This window comes from Diadema antillarum, unplaced genomic scaffold, assembly GCF_040938485.1.
Source record: "Diadema antillarum isolate AM-2024a unplaced genomic scaffold, OU_Dant_1.0 seq00001218_RagTag, whole genome shotgun sequence".
Lineage (NCBI taxonomy): Eukaryota > Metazoa > Echinodermata > Echinoidea > Diadematoida > Diadematidae > Diadema > Diadema antillarum.
Window position 1 is genome coordinate 40516 of NW_027272010.1, and position 13895 is coordinate 54410.

Below are 13895 nucleotides of genomic sequence, written 5' to 3' on the forward strand. Positions count from 1 at the left end.
TATGGCCGATCTATAACCTCTGATCATGGCTAGTGGTAAGCCTTTATCGAAAAGATGGATCAGGAGGTCCACGATCTGTTCTATGGGGGCGGAGCGGGGCTGGATTCCGCGCTCCTGGCACCAATTGAAGAAACCTGCAAGACGGGAGTTATAGGTTTGGGCCGTGGATTGTCTATGAGAAGCTGCTACCAGGGAGGCGGCGCGCTCGGAGAGGCCTGCCGCCATCCCGGCATCCCTGATAAGGGCCATGCAGTCAGGCGCAGGTGGTGGAGGCGGGGGTGCAGGGCTCCTGAGATGGGCTGGGAGAGGAGGTCTGGCTGGAGTAGTAGTGGGATCAGAAGTCCCACTACCTGGCTCCTCAGCTCTGGATACCAAACCCTCTTGGGCCACATTGGTGTGATGAGCACCAGGGTCGCTTGATCCTCCCTGATTTTCTGGAGGACGCGGGGTAGGAGAGGAATTGGGGAAAGGCATACGCGTGAAGGGGCCTCCAACTCAATGAGAACGCGTCGAGTGCCGTTGCTGCCGGGTCCTGAACCCGTGAGCAGTACTGCAGAAGTCTGGCATTCAGGGCTGATGTGAATAGATCGATGTCGAATGGCCCTAAAAGTTGATTGAGTGAGTGGATTACCTCGCTGTGGAAGGTCCATTCGGAGGGGCGACATTGCCCTCGAGACAAGAAATTGGCAATGAGGTTTTCATCGCCGGGGATGTACGAGGCAATCAGCAAGACTGCCTGAGCCCGGCACCACGTCCAGAGCTGAGCAGCTAGGCCGTTCAGGTGTAATGAACGTGTGCCCCCTGTCTGTTGATGTACGCGGCAACCGTGGTGTTGCCGTACATATCAGTACAGTGTTGCCCTGCATACGCCGCTGGAAGGAGCGGAGTGCGAGGAGCACCGCTCTCATTTCCAGCAGGTTGATATGTTGGGAAGCAACATTGGGGGCCACGTGCCGTGAGCAGTCTGCCCAAGGCAGTGAGCCTCCCAGCCCTGCAGGGAGGCGTCCGTCGTCACCATGACAGACGGGGAATCCGTGCGGGTGGGCTTGCCCTGTGAGAGGGAGGCAGGGGCACTCCACAATTGAACGAGGGCATGGTTGTGTGGCGTGACGGGGATGGGCTTGGACGGGGGTCGTGATGCGGGGAGTAATGCCGCAGCAGGTGGAACTGCAGGGGGTGCATTCGCATCCTGCAGGCGGGAAGGATATCCACGAGGCTGGCTAGCAGGCCCAGCAGACGTAGCCACAGCCTGGCTGGGGCGGTGCCCCTGGCGCTGAGCGACCGAGCGTTGCTCACGATAAACTGCGGGGTCGGACGGGCCAGACCCCACGGGATGTAGATTACGGCGCCGAGGAAGGTGGGGTGTTGTGTGGGAGTGAGCTGGGATTTGTCCCAGTTCACGAGCCAGCCGAGATGTTGAACCGTCTCGAGGAGAAAACGCAGCTGGCGATTGAGGAGCTGTGGTGATGCAGCCACTAGCAGCCAACCGCCGAGGTAGGCATAGACGCGTAAACCGTGTTGCCGGAGAAAACCTATCACGGTGGAAACTAGTCGCATGAACAGCTGCGGAGAGGATTTGAGACCGAAGGGGAGAGCTTTGTACCGATAGGTTTTGCCCCCGACACGAAGCCTAGAAGGTTTCGTGATCGCGGTGCAATGGGTACATGAAGGTACACGTCTTTCAGGTCGATCGATACCGTCCATTCTCAGGGGCAGAGAAGGGGCAGGTCTATGGAATAGTCGTTCCGAACGACCGCCAACACGAAGGGGTCCTCCATAATGTCGCGCCAGATGGGAGCGAAGGCTAACAAGCGGCCGCCCACGCATCCCACCTGTCCCAGCGTTTGGGCCTACATTTCAAAAACCGTTGCGCTACTTGGCGGCGGGGCGGGTTCCGGAGCAGGAGGAGCCACGCCTGTGGCTCCTGCCGCAAGAGTTACAGCGCTGCTGTCCGGAGGAGGCATCCGACTTCGGGGCTGGGGCGGGGGCCACCAGCGGAGGGGGGGCTGCTGGGGCGGGGTGCGGAAGGCCCCGCGGCCGCGGGCGGGGAGGCGGCAGAGTTGTGAGTTAAGTTCTCTCGCTTGTTGACGCACTGCAATTTCTTCACGCAGCCGAGGCGCGAATTGACCGGAGAAGAGCTGAGGCCCTTCAAAGGGGATGCCTCTGGTCAGCTGGGTGCTGTGACGTTCAGAGAAACCGAGCATGCGCAAGGTCAGGTCGCAATGGCTGCGCGTCGTATACAGAGCTGCCCACGTCGATTGTTGTCACAGCAGTTCGGTCAGGGTGATCAGTAGGGAGGCCAGTAGGGACCGGTCCTCCTGAGTGACCGCTAGTGCATCGGCCTGCACCGAAGGGAGACAAAGGGCGGGGCTCGGAAGAGGGAGCGTGGGTGGGAATGAAAAAAGAATCTTTGAAGACCCGGTTACGGGGCTAATAATTCCGGGAGCCCGAAAGGTATAAACAAGGCTCCGAGAGCGAAACCATTATAGACAAGTCCCGTCACAGTAGAAACAAACAGGAGTAGGAGTAAAGATGCCTACGCGGCGCGCCATACCGACATGGCGAACCATACAGCTCGAGTGGAAAAGTACCGAGCCCTGACCCGCTGTAATGAGGTATGGCATTTGGCACTGTACCAACAACGAAGGCAGTATGTTATTTAACCTTATTTGTTAGAGTTGTAACTGCCGGGAGGACTGAGCGAGATAAATTAATGAAGTACTGTAGAGACGCTTGTATCCTAGGGTGTTCTGCCCGGTGGAGAAACCAGGGCGGAGGCCGTGGTTTCTCTGTCCAAACGAAATTTACCGCCGATAATATTATAACTAAGGCAGGTAAATTACTTGTCTGCTAAATAACCATAGGTTATTTGAAGCCACCAAATAAATAAAGGGTGGGTCTGGACCTTCGTACAGCCGAAAACTGCCTAGTCAAGTCAGTCGGGGAAAAGTCAGAATCACGCGGTAGCAATGTAGAAACACGGAGCGACTAGCAGACTCGTCCGGGCTCTGCGATTCGCGAGCGGTAAAAGAGGATGATTCAATGGCGGTCTCCAGCACGCCGAGTGCGTGCGCGCCAGGCGCACGGAGGGTGTGTGCGGTGACTGTTTTTGTTTTTGTTTCTCTGTGCTGATATGCTCTCAGGTTTTTTGACGTAGCCTTAAGAATAGCATACTTTTGAGAGACAGGCAACCAGTTGTATTGAATGTAGATAGAAAGAAACATCTCCCTACATCAAAGCTAAGCTTCAATTTCAACCGAATTTTGCGACGTGATCCCAACACCAAACAAATAAATGGAGGGCACACTAGCAATAGCCCAAAGTGTCAGCTACAACATATTGAAATCTGGGAGAAATTCACCAGAGGATAAGTGAGCTAGTGCTCGATGAAGTCAGTCATGTCAATTTCCATTTCCAGAAAAAATGCACTCCCATAAAGATAACAAGTAAACTGGTCAAATTTGACAAGGCTGCATTCAATCGATTTTTTTTTTGAGGTGATGACGTCATCCAATCTAAAATCTAAGGTTACATATCTGAGAGCATTCAACAAGCTACACCATACTGAAATCTGGATGAAAAACGGCCGAGGATACGTGAGATACATCGAGTGAACTTGAAATTTGATGACGTCAATTTGAAAATTCATTTTTTTTTCATAGAGGAATTTGATACCTTTTCATCATTTTGCCGGCATCAGGCAACCATGAAATATCAACAACCCATCAGCTTTCAAAATATGTAAAGAAAACAGGGGGTCACCTTCAATGCTAACGAGCTAGAATGGATTGAAAATAAGCGTGTTTTGCATACTTGCACTGTATATTGCCATACTGGCCTGTATGACGTCATATTGAGTCGGATTGACTTGAAACTTGGTAGAATCATTCCTTAACATCTCAGACATCCAATCCATTTATAAAAAACAGGAAAATTCCATTGCGTACAAGCTGTGCGTATGTATATCCGCGCACACGTATGTGTCCGTAAATTTTTTATTAAATGTTCCAAATGACCTGAAATGTGTGAACAATTCTGGGCCCGACTGGAGCATGTTAAAATTTCAACGCGCGCGTACACCCATGTTTATCTATACATGAATTTTGAAAACATAAATGGATAGAGCTTGACTTCAACTATATGACATGTAAATTTCATAGAGAATTTCTATCCCATTAATGAGATATGATTGAGAATGTGATTTGAGATGACGTCATACTGACATCACAGTTGACTGATCACAATGATACATTAGATTTCAAAGCCTTTGTGGTTGTAGATGCCCTTGTGCATATGTACAATATAAATGACTGATGTTTATGAATAATGCACTACTACAGTGCATATCAAATAATGCCTCCGGCACCACTTCGTGGCGGAGGCATAAAAACAGAAAGGTAATCCAACTTTGGAGGGCTACTACAGTTGTACATTATTTCATACCTGTCAGCTATGGAGAGCACAATGTTGGTTGTGATCGAGGAAAGAAGAACTCTTCCTCTTTCCATTGGTACCTAATTATGTTGACAAATGTCATTCATGACTGAGCACATGAACTTAAAAGACAATGACAAATTGCACTTTTTCACATGGAGGAACAATGAATGTCTCACCGAATGGATATGAGATCTGTCAATGAAAGTGGCCAAATTCCCCAGCCTGTATGAATGCAGGTTTGTTTTTAGGGGTTCTTCTGGCATTTTACAGTCTACAGTGCACTCCCGTTATATAACGAAATGCTTGGGACCGGCAGTTTTCTTTCGTTATAATGAAATTTCGCTACAGCCGAACAAATACAATATAGAACGAAAAAAGGAAGCCACGCATATATCATATTCTGTTTGTTGAATACTCGTCATACACTTGAAAGCTATGTGAACAATAAAACAAATAGTTATTCAATTTCAGATTATAGTATTACAATAAGGCAAGTTTCCCTCGGAAAATGTGTGTGACACACCAAGCGAACACACAGTGATGTGACGCGTTCGCCCATGCAGAGATGATATAAATGCTTGTTCTGTTATGTATTTTTGAAAGCGATTCTCATTTCGTTGTAACGGAGCACACTTCTTTTGTTTTTCTTTGTCAGTGGCACTCGGAACAGACTTCTTATAACGAAAATTTCGCTATAACCATGTTCGTTATAAGCGAATTTTGTACCATAGACTTTAATGGCGATAATTTTGGGACCAGAAGTTTTACTTCATTACAACGAAATTTCGTTATAACCGTGTTTGTTGTAACGGGAGTGCACTGTATAACCTATAACATGGCCACCTGTCTGACAACTTGGTCACTCCCACAAAGGGCAACCCACATAATCAATTTTTCTCTATACATATTCATCACATAGCTTGCTATGACAAACCATGTCTTGAATATGAAGAGACAAAAATGGATAATGGATTAGCCTTTTGTGGGAGCGAATAAGTTTTCCACTACATGGCCATGTTGATGTTTATGGATCATAAAAGTTTAGAAGAAACCCTGAACACAAAATTGCAGTCATGCAGGCTGGCCTCTTACTTTGACCACTTTCATTGATGATCTCATCCATTCAGTAAAACATTTATTGTTGCTTCACAATTACACTCAAACTTGGAAAAAGTACAATTTGTCATTGTTGTCTTTAAAGTTCATGTGTTCAGTCATGTATGGCATTTGTCAACATAATTAGGTACCAATGAAAAGAGGAAGAGTTCTCCTTTAATCAAAACCAACATTGTGCTCTCCATAGCTAGCAATTATGAAACAGTAGCCCTCCAAAGTTGGATTTTTTTATATGCACTGAACAACAAAAAATGTGATCGTTCACCTCCAATGTTGCATATTGTAGTAATTCTTTATTTTGAAACATGAAACAAACGAGTTCGGTTATAACGAGGTGATCGCGTCAGTCCCGTTTTCCTTTGCGTGTAAACCTATGGCAGAGCGAGTTCAGTTATAACGAGCATCATGATAAAGAAAAACAGAAGCAATTCGATCGGATACAACGAGGTTCCATTTCTTGACCTGCCGCTTTTAAACACGCGACAAACGAAACATTGAAAAGCGAATTCACGCTATCCTCGTTTTACATAGTCTGTGTAGAACACAGTAACACACTGCACAAGTGCCCGTCCTGTCGCGATCTCTACGTGTACTATCTAAAGCGAGAAGACTCGGAAACAAACATGTTTCAGTCCCGCCGTTATCCTTCTTTACCACCCATTATCAGCGACGAATAACCAGAGTACCGTTCCTTCCATGTTTCTTCTAAATCACATAACATAATTATAATCATTCCATTTTCTTTTTCGCGAGGTTCCATTTTCTGACTTGCCGCTTTCAAACACAAGACAAACGGGACATTGAAAACCAAATTCACGCTATCCATGTCTCTTTCCCGTTTTGCAGAGTAGTTCATGTTTTCTTCTAAACCATGTGATAAGACACAGAAATATCTTCCGATGTTCCTCCGAAGTTATTGAATAAAATAATTCTATTTTGTTTTTTGCGAGGTATGCGTGCATGATATTAGGTCAGGCCACAGCGCAACGAGAGGAAAAAATATATAACGCATTCAAAAACTTGTCATGTAGCGACACTCGTGGCCAAAATGGACAATAATATTGGAATGCGTGTGCAACGCATCATTACATCCTTTCCATTTTTAGTTCTGACTTCCAGTTGTTTTGCTGGCTAGTAACTATGAGTGTATATGATTAAAGCCGAAATACAGTGAAACCCCGGTATAATGAGGTCCGTGGGACCGGCGATATTACCTCGTTATAACCGTACGCATCAAAAACAAAGAAACACATAAGCACGACGTCATATACCCAGCAAACTTAAGAACATCAGTTGCATTGTTATTACACAATATATGGTTCATTATCATTGAGACAATTAAGAGAAATTATTTGTGAATTGATACAAAAAAGGATGAAAAAAAGTAGGGGTTGAAACGTGTTAATTCTTTATTTTTCTTCTAAAAATCTCCTCGCATAATAGTTGCACACTTATGTTCTTGAGAAGTAGGCCTACTCGGCAGGATCGTATTCGTGATTCTTTCTACACCTATCTCTTCCTCTTGTATCGAACCATTCTCAAAAAGAATGTTTTTTCGTTTGTGAAATACAGTGTATAGTGTAAAATGACGTTGAACAAAATCAGATTGTATAAAATGCGTTTGCTAAGTTTTTTCTAAACACTAGCGCAAATAGAGTAACATAAATGCGTTGTTTATCGTAACTTGCGAGATATGTTATGCTGTTGGTGCCTAGCGGGAATGTGATGATTTCATGAATTATTTCGGATGTAATCCTATACATTGTACAATGTATGATCGTTGCGCTCGAAGGGATGAAAAAATTCGTTATTTTCTTCCGAAAATCTCTTCGCGTTTTGTACACCCGTTCTTGAAAAATATGCGACAGGGTTGAATTTGGAAGGTTGTGATCCTTTTTATGCAAATCTGTACCTCATTGACCATTCTGAAAGAAAGAAAAATCTTCGGTGTGAAATGCAGTGTTAACTGGTAATGAACAAACCCAGATCTATTCACACTGTTAAATGCATTTCTTTCTCTTTCTGAAAATCGACTCACAAGTAGATTAAATGCGCTTTTCAACTATTTTACGCTATACTGTCACCCGGCGGGATCGCAATGATTTCATTAATTATTTCGGCTGTAATCATACACACTCATATATTATTTGTTACATGATAATGAACAAACCAAGATCTATTCAAACTGTTTAATGCGTTTTTTTTTTTTTTTCTAAACACCAACTCAATTAAGTAAATCAACATGCATTATTCAACTATTTTTACGCTACTGTCATCCGGCGGGATCGCTATGATTTCATGAATTATTTCAGCTTTAATCATAATCTTATACAAGCATATTTACTAGCGCACGCATTCCAATAATTATTGTTCATTTTGGCCACGAGTGTCGCTACATGAAAAGTTTTAGAATGCGCTATTTTTTCTTTCTCACGTTGTGGTGTGGTCTGACCTCACATCACGCACGCGTATCTTGCGAAAAAGAAAATCTAATGATTTTATTCAATAACTTAGTAGGAACATCGCAAGGTATTTCTGTCTTATCGCGTGGTTTAGAAGAAAACATGAATGGTACTCTGCAAAACAGGAAAGAGAGATGGATAGCTTGAATTCGGTTTTCAATGTTTCATTTGTAGCATTTTTGAAAGCGGCAAGTCAAGAAATGGAACCTCGCAAAAAAGAAAATGGAATGAGTATGTTCAATAACTCATAGGAACATCGGAAGGTATTACTGTTGCTTACTGGTATCGCGTAGTTGAGAAGAAACATGGCAGGATCGGTAGTCAGTTATTCGTCACCTATAAAGGGCAGTAGAGAAGGATAACGGTGGGACTGAAACATGCTTGTTTCCGAGTCTTCCCGCTTCAGATAAGACATGTAGAGAGACGGAGACCGGATGGGGATCGTACATATCCACAGTACACTTGTGTTACTGTGTTCAGCACAGGCTCTGTAAATGGGGATAGCGTGAATTCGCTTTTCAATGTTTCATTCGTTGCGTGTTTGAAAGCGGTTGGTCAAAAAAATCGGACCTCGTTGTATCCAATCAAATTGCTTATGTTTTTCTTTATCATGACGCACCGAAAATGTCCTCGTTATAACCGGAATCTCGTTATAACCGAACTCACTATAACCGGTTCGTTGTGCCATAGGTTTACACGCAAAGGAAAATGGGACTGACGTGATCACCTCATTATAAGCGGTTCCTTGTTACAACCGAACTCGTTATATAACGGGGTTTCACTGTAACTAGAACGAGATATGAAACTCGTCGCACTGAAGACGAGTTAGGTGATAGGCTTGGGGTCATCAGATGTCGGTCATCTGTGATCGACAAAGAAAAGAATGTAATATAGCACCTTGAAGTTTACTGTACCATTACAGAGTTGACATTGAGTTCCACAAGGTTTGGGTAGAAAGTGTGGTTACCATGGCAATGCATGTCTGATACAAACACAAGGGACATTTTGCATAACTACACTTAAAGACCATCATACACACCAAATTTGACCTTCATAGCTTGAATGGTTTATTTCGATACAAAAATGAGTGGTTACCATGGCAACACATTTTCCTTAAAGTAACACATTGGTGTCTTGCAAAACTACACTTCGAGACCATGATACATCCTAAATTTGACTTTAATTGCTTGAACGATGGAAAAGTTATTCGATCTGCAAGGTTTTGGTAAAATTGTGGTTACCATGGCAACGGTTTGTGTGATAAACACAAAAATTATGTGTCCCACATCTACTTGTATATCTCAGGGCCATAATGCCTACCAAATTTGGTTTCAATTGCTTGAAAACTTTGGAAGAAGTTCACTTCACAGGATTTAAAACAAAACATGTGGTTATCATGGCAACGCATTGTCCGATACAAATACAAAGGACATTTTGCAAAACTACACTTAAAGAGCATCATACACACTAAATTTCACCTTCATAGATTTAATGGCTCAATTTGATACAAAAATGAGTAGTTACAATGGCAACACATTTTTCTTATATTAACACATTGGTGTCTTGCATAACTACATCTCCCGATCATCATACATACTAAATTTGACCATAATTGCTTGAATGATGTGCAAGTTATTCAATCCACACGGTTTTGGTAAAATTATGGTTACCATGGCAACGCTTTGTCCGACAAACACAAAAATTATATGTTCCACATCTATGCCTCAAGGCCATAATGCCTACCAAATATTATTTCAATTGCTTCAAAACTGTGGAAGTTTTTCACTCCACAAGATTTCAAAGAAAACATGCGGTTACCATGGCAACATTTTGTCAAGTACAAACACAACGAGTGTCTTGCATAACTGCACCTATAGATCATCATAGATACCAATTTTGAAACTGATTGCTTAAATACTATGGAAGTTATTCAATCCACAAGGTTTTGGTAAAATTATGGTTACCATGGCAACGCATTGTCCGACAAACACAAAAAAACATGTCTTGCACACCTATATCTCAATATCATCATTTACCCTAAGTTTTATTTAAATTGCCTCAAAACTGTAGGAGGAGTTCGCGACGCAAGATTTTGCAACAGACCGACCGCCCGCGTGACAAACATCAAGGCGATTCCTATAAACCCCTTCACACTACGTGTGGCGGGGGTATAATTAATGAAATCATAGCGATCCCGCCGGGTGACAGTAGCGTAAAAATAATTGAATAACGCATGTTAATCTACACGGTGTTTAGAAAAAGAAACAAATGCATTTAACAGTTTGAATAGATCTGGGATCATTCATTATCATGCAACAAATGATAATATAAATATGAGAGTGTATGATTAAAGCTGAAATAATTAATGAAATCATTGCGATCCCGCCGGATGACAGTATCGTAAAAATAGTTGAATGGCGCGTGTTAATCTACTTAATTGAGTTGGTGTTCAGAAAAAGAAACAAACGCATTTGGTTTGTTCATTATCATTTAATATTGCATTTCACAATGAAGATTTTTCTTTCTTTCAGAATGGTCTATGAGGTACAGATTTGCGTAAAAAGAATCACAACCTTCCATATTCAACACTGTCGCATATTTTTCGAGAACGGGTGTACAAAAGGCGAAGAGATTTTCGGAAGAAAATAAAGAACGCATTTTTTAATCCCTTCGGGCGCAACGATCATACATTGTATAGGATTACAGCCGAAATGATTCATGAAATCATTGCATTCCCGCTGGGCACCAACAGCGTACCATACGTTGCAAGTTACGATAAACAACGCATGCATGTTATACTCTATATGCGCTGGTGTTTAGAAAAACGCATTTTATATAATCTGATTTTGTTCATTGTCATTTTACACTGTACACTGTATTTCACAAACGAAACGATAACGATAGACGAAAAGATATATCGCTACGGCGACTGATATGCCTCCGCCATAATGCATGGTTCTCCTAATAGGTCTATAGTACAATGTCTTGACAATGTGTGATGACAGTTTCACACAACTGGCAAAATATTAAAATGACAGGTTTGCCACAAATGTGCTGAATGTTCACTTTCCTAGAACTAGGTTCAATTGGATGAATGATTAAAATGTCAGAGTGCAGGTATTTGGGGAACTGATGATTTTACTTGACTTTTGACCCTTTTATAAGTTTATGCATTGAGTAATTTTCAAGGTATTGAGAAAAAGTATAATTTCAGTATCAAATGGGAAAATAGCATTATCTAAACCTGGCCTTTGACCTTTGACCTCACAGTTCCAAAGAGAATCACTGTTAGGTTGAACATGCATAAATATGTAAGTTTCATGATGATACCTTGAGTTACTTTTGAGATATGGAGGAAAAAGTGCAATTCAGCACTTTCACTTGACCTTTGACCTTTTGACCTTTGACCTTTTGGCAAGAAACTTCCCACAGAATATATATTGGGTAAAACATGCATACATCAAGTTAAAAAAAAAAAAACCTTCAGGCATTGCATAAATATGAGGAAAGTAGTGATATTTTGAGGAGTTGACCTTGACCTTTGATCCCTGACCCCCAACTTCCCTAGATCAGGCATGAGACAGAGAAAAGTTGAAAAAAGAGGAGAGAGTTTGCGAGGGAGCGTAGCGACGGAGCGGGGGGAGGGTGTGGGAGGGGGGTGTCCCCCCTCCCACGGTGAGGACTTTTTGAAATTCAAGGTATGAAAAAACTCATTTTAATGCATTTTACAACTGAAATTTACTATTGTTATGAGGTACATTTTACAGAGAAACATTGTGGTAATTGAACTCATGAATGACACTTGCAAAATCTAAAGGAAGGAAAAGTATGCTTAACTGTTATACCTAGGACCTACTCAAATGTGAGGCCATAATAAATCACAGTAATGTACACTCAGGTGACGTCTTGCTGGATTCAGTTCATACGGGTGAAAAAAAAAAATTAAAATAAATCTCAGCTTAGCATTGCCATTGTTGGCTGTCTTTACCTTAGTCCATTAACAGTTTACAGTGCGCAGACCAGGCAAAGTACTAGTATTGCTGATCTTGGTCCATGTAGTCTAGTAGAGAATCAGTATGTAAGACAGCTGAAAATAAATCATACATGCAGCTCAGCATTGTTGACCGTCTCTACGTCCATGCAACAGCTAACTTTGACAAAAAGATCGGTCTGTAGCTGTCCGTCGGGGAATGTTCCGCGGAGACTGCGTCTGGCTTCACGGATCCCCTCCGTAGGACAGCGTTAATGGCAAAATATGAAAGAGTCCTCCGGACAGACGGATCTTTCTGTCTACAGCTAACTTAGACTGCCTATAATACCTTACAGGAGGTACAAAAATTTGTAGACCCGGTTAAGTCCATAAACAGCTAATGTAGACCAAGCAAATGAAGTACACTGTATTGTTGGATGAAGTCCAGAATGTAAAGCGAATCCTTGCGGCGGATGATGTATCACAAGTTCCAGGTCCCGAGGAAGTCGACTGAATCGCTGGCCCAACGTGGTTAGAAGATGAAACTGGTTCTGGGAGATCAACTTCATATTCCAACCACTGCCACTTGAACTTACTGTATTGGAGACATCTGTGTCAATATCCGCTACACGAGGGTCATCCTTATCGAAGGTCTTCATTTTCTCGTTGAAGAAAGAAATATTCTCACCGGTCCACGAAATCACGATGACAAATGTAGATCACGCCAATGTAATCAGCGGGATACAAAAGCAGCGTATCGCGTAGACAGCTCCAGAAAGATCCGTCTGTCCGGAGGACTCTTTTATATTTTGCCATAAGTTATAACGCTGTCCGTCCTCCATTATACGGAGGAGATCCGTGAAGCCAGACGCAGTCTCCACGGAACATTCCCCGCGACGACGGACAGATACAGACCGATCTTTCGGTCAACGCATCGCGCTGAATGCTGCGGCAGCATGCATGCCGAAGCTCCTTGATAGCAGGGAGGTCACCTCCCTGTTGATAGTAATGATACACGTAATACGCAGTTACAGCCTCACACACGTGTGCATCATATCACACCACACTGCAAGCTACAGTATAGTATAGCTACAAGTTGATCGACACGCACGTTTCACATCCATTTCACGCATGAAACATGCAACATCGCACAGCTGCCCGCTGACAAATGCACTCATCACCATTCACACACGGCGAGATATGGTGGCTGCAAAATAAAAAAAAAAAGAAAGAAAAAGAGGAAAATCACGGAAATTTTCCCGACCGTGTATTTTCTCCCCAGAATTTCAAAATCCGCGGAAATCCGCGGATCCGCGGAGAAATCTCATGCCTGCTAGATAATCACTGCCCATTGGAACAAGCATATATACTAAGTTCCATGAAGATACCTCGAACCATTTGCGAGATACGGAGAAAAACATGAATTTTCAACCTTTTTTTTCACAAAATAACCTGTGACCTTTGACCCCGGGATATACCCTCATACCAAGTTTGATGTAAAACCACCACACGGTTCTTGAGATATCGACAAAAACAAAACGGGACGGACGTACGGACGACCCGAAAAGATAATGCCTCCGGCCACTTCGTTGGCGGACGCATAAAAACATTCTTTCAGAATGGTTTGATACAAGAGGAAGAGATAGGTGTGGAAAGAATCACGAATATGATCCCGCCGAGTAGGCCTACTTCTCAAGAACATAATGTGCAACTATTATGCGAAGAGATTTTTGGAAGAAAAATAAAGAATTAACGCATTTCAACCCCTTTTTTCCGTCTTTTTGATGTATCAATTCACAAATAATTCTTCTTTATTGTCTCAATGATAATGAACCATAATTGTGTAATAACAACGCAAATTATGATTGACGGGTACGACGTCGTGCTTATGTCTTTCTTTATTTTTCATC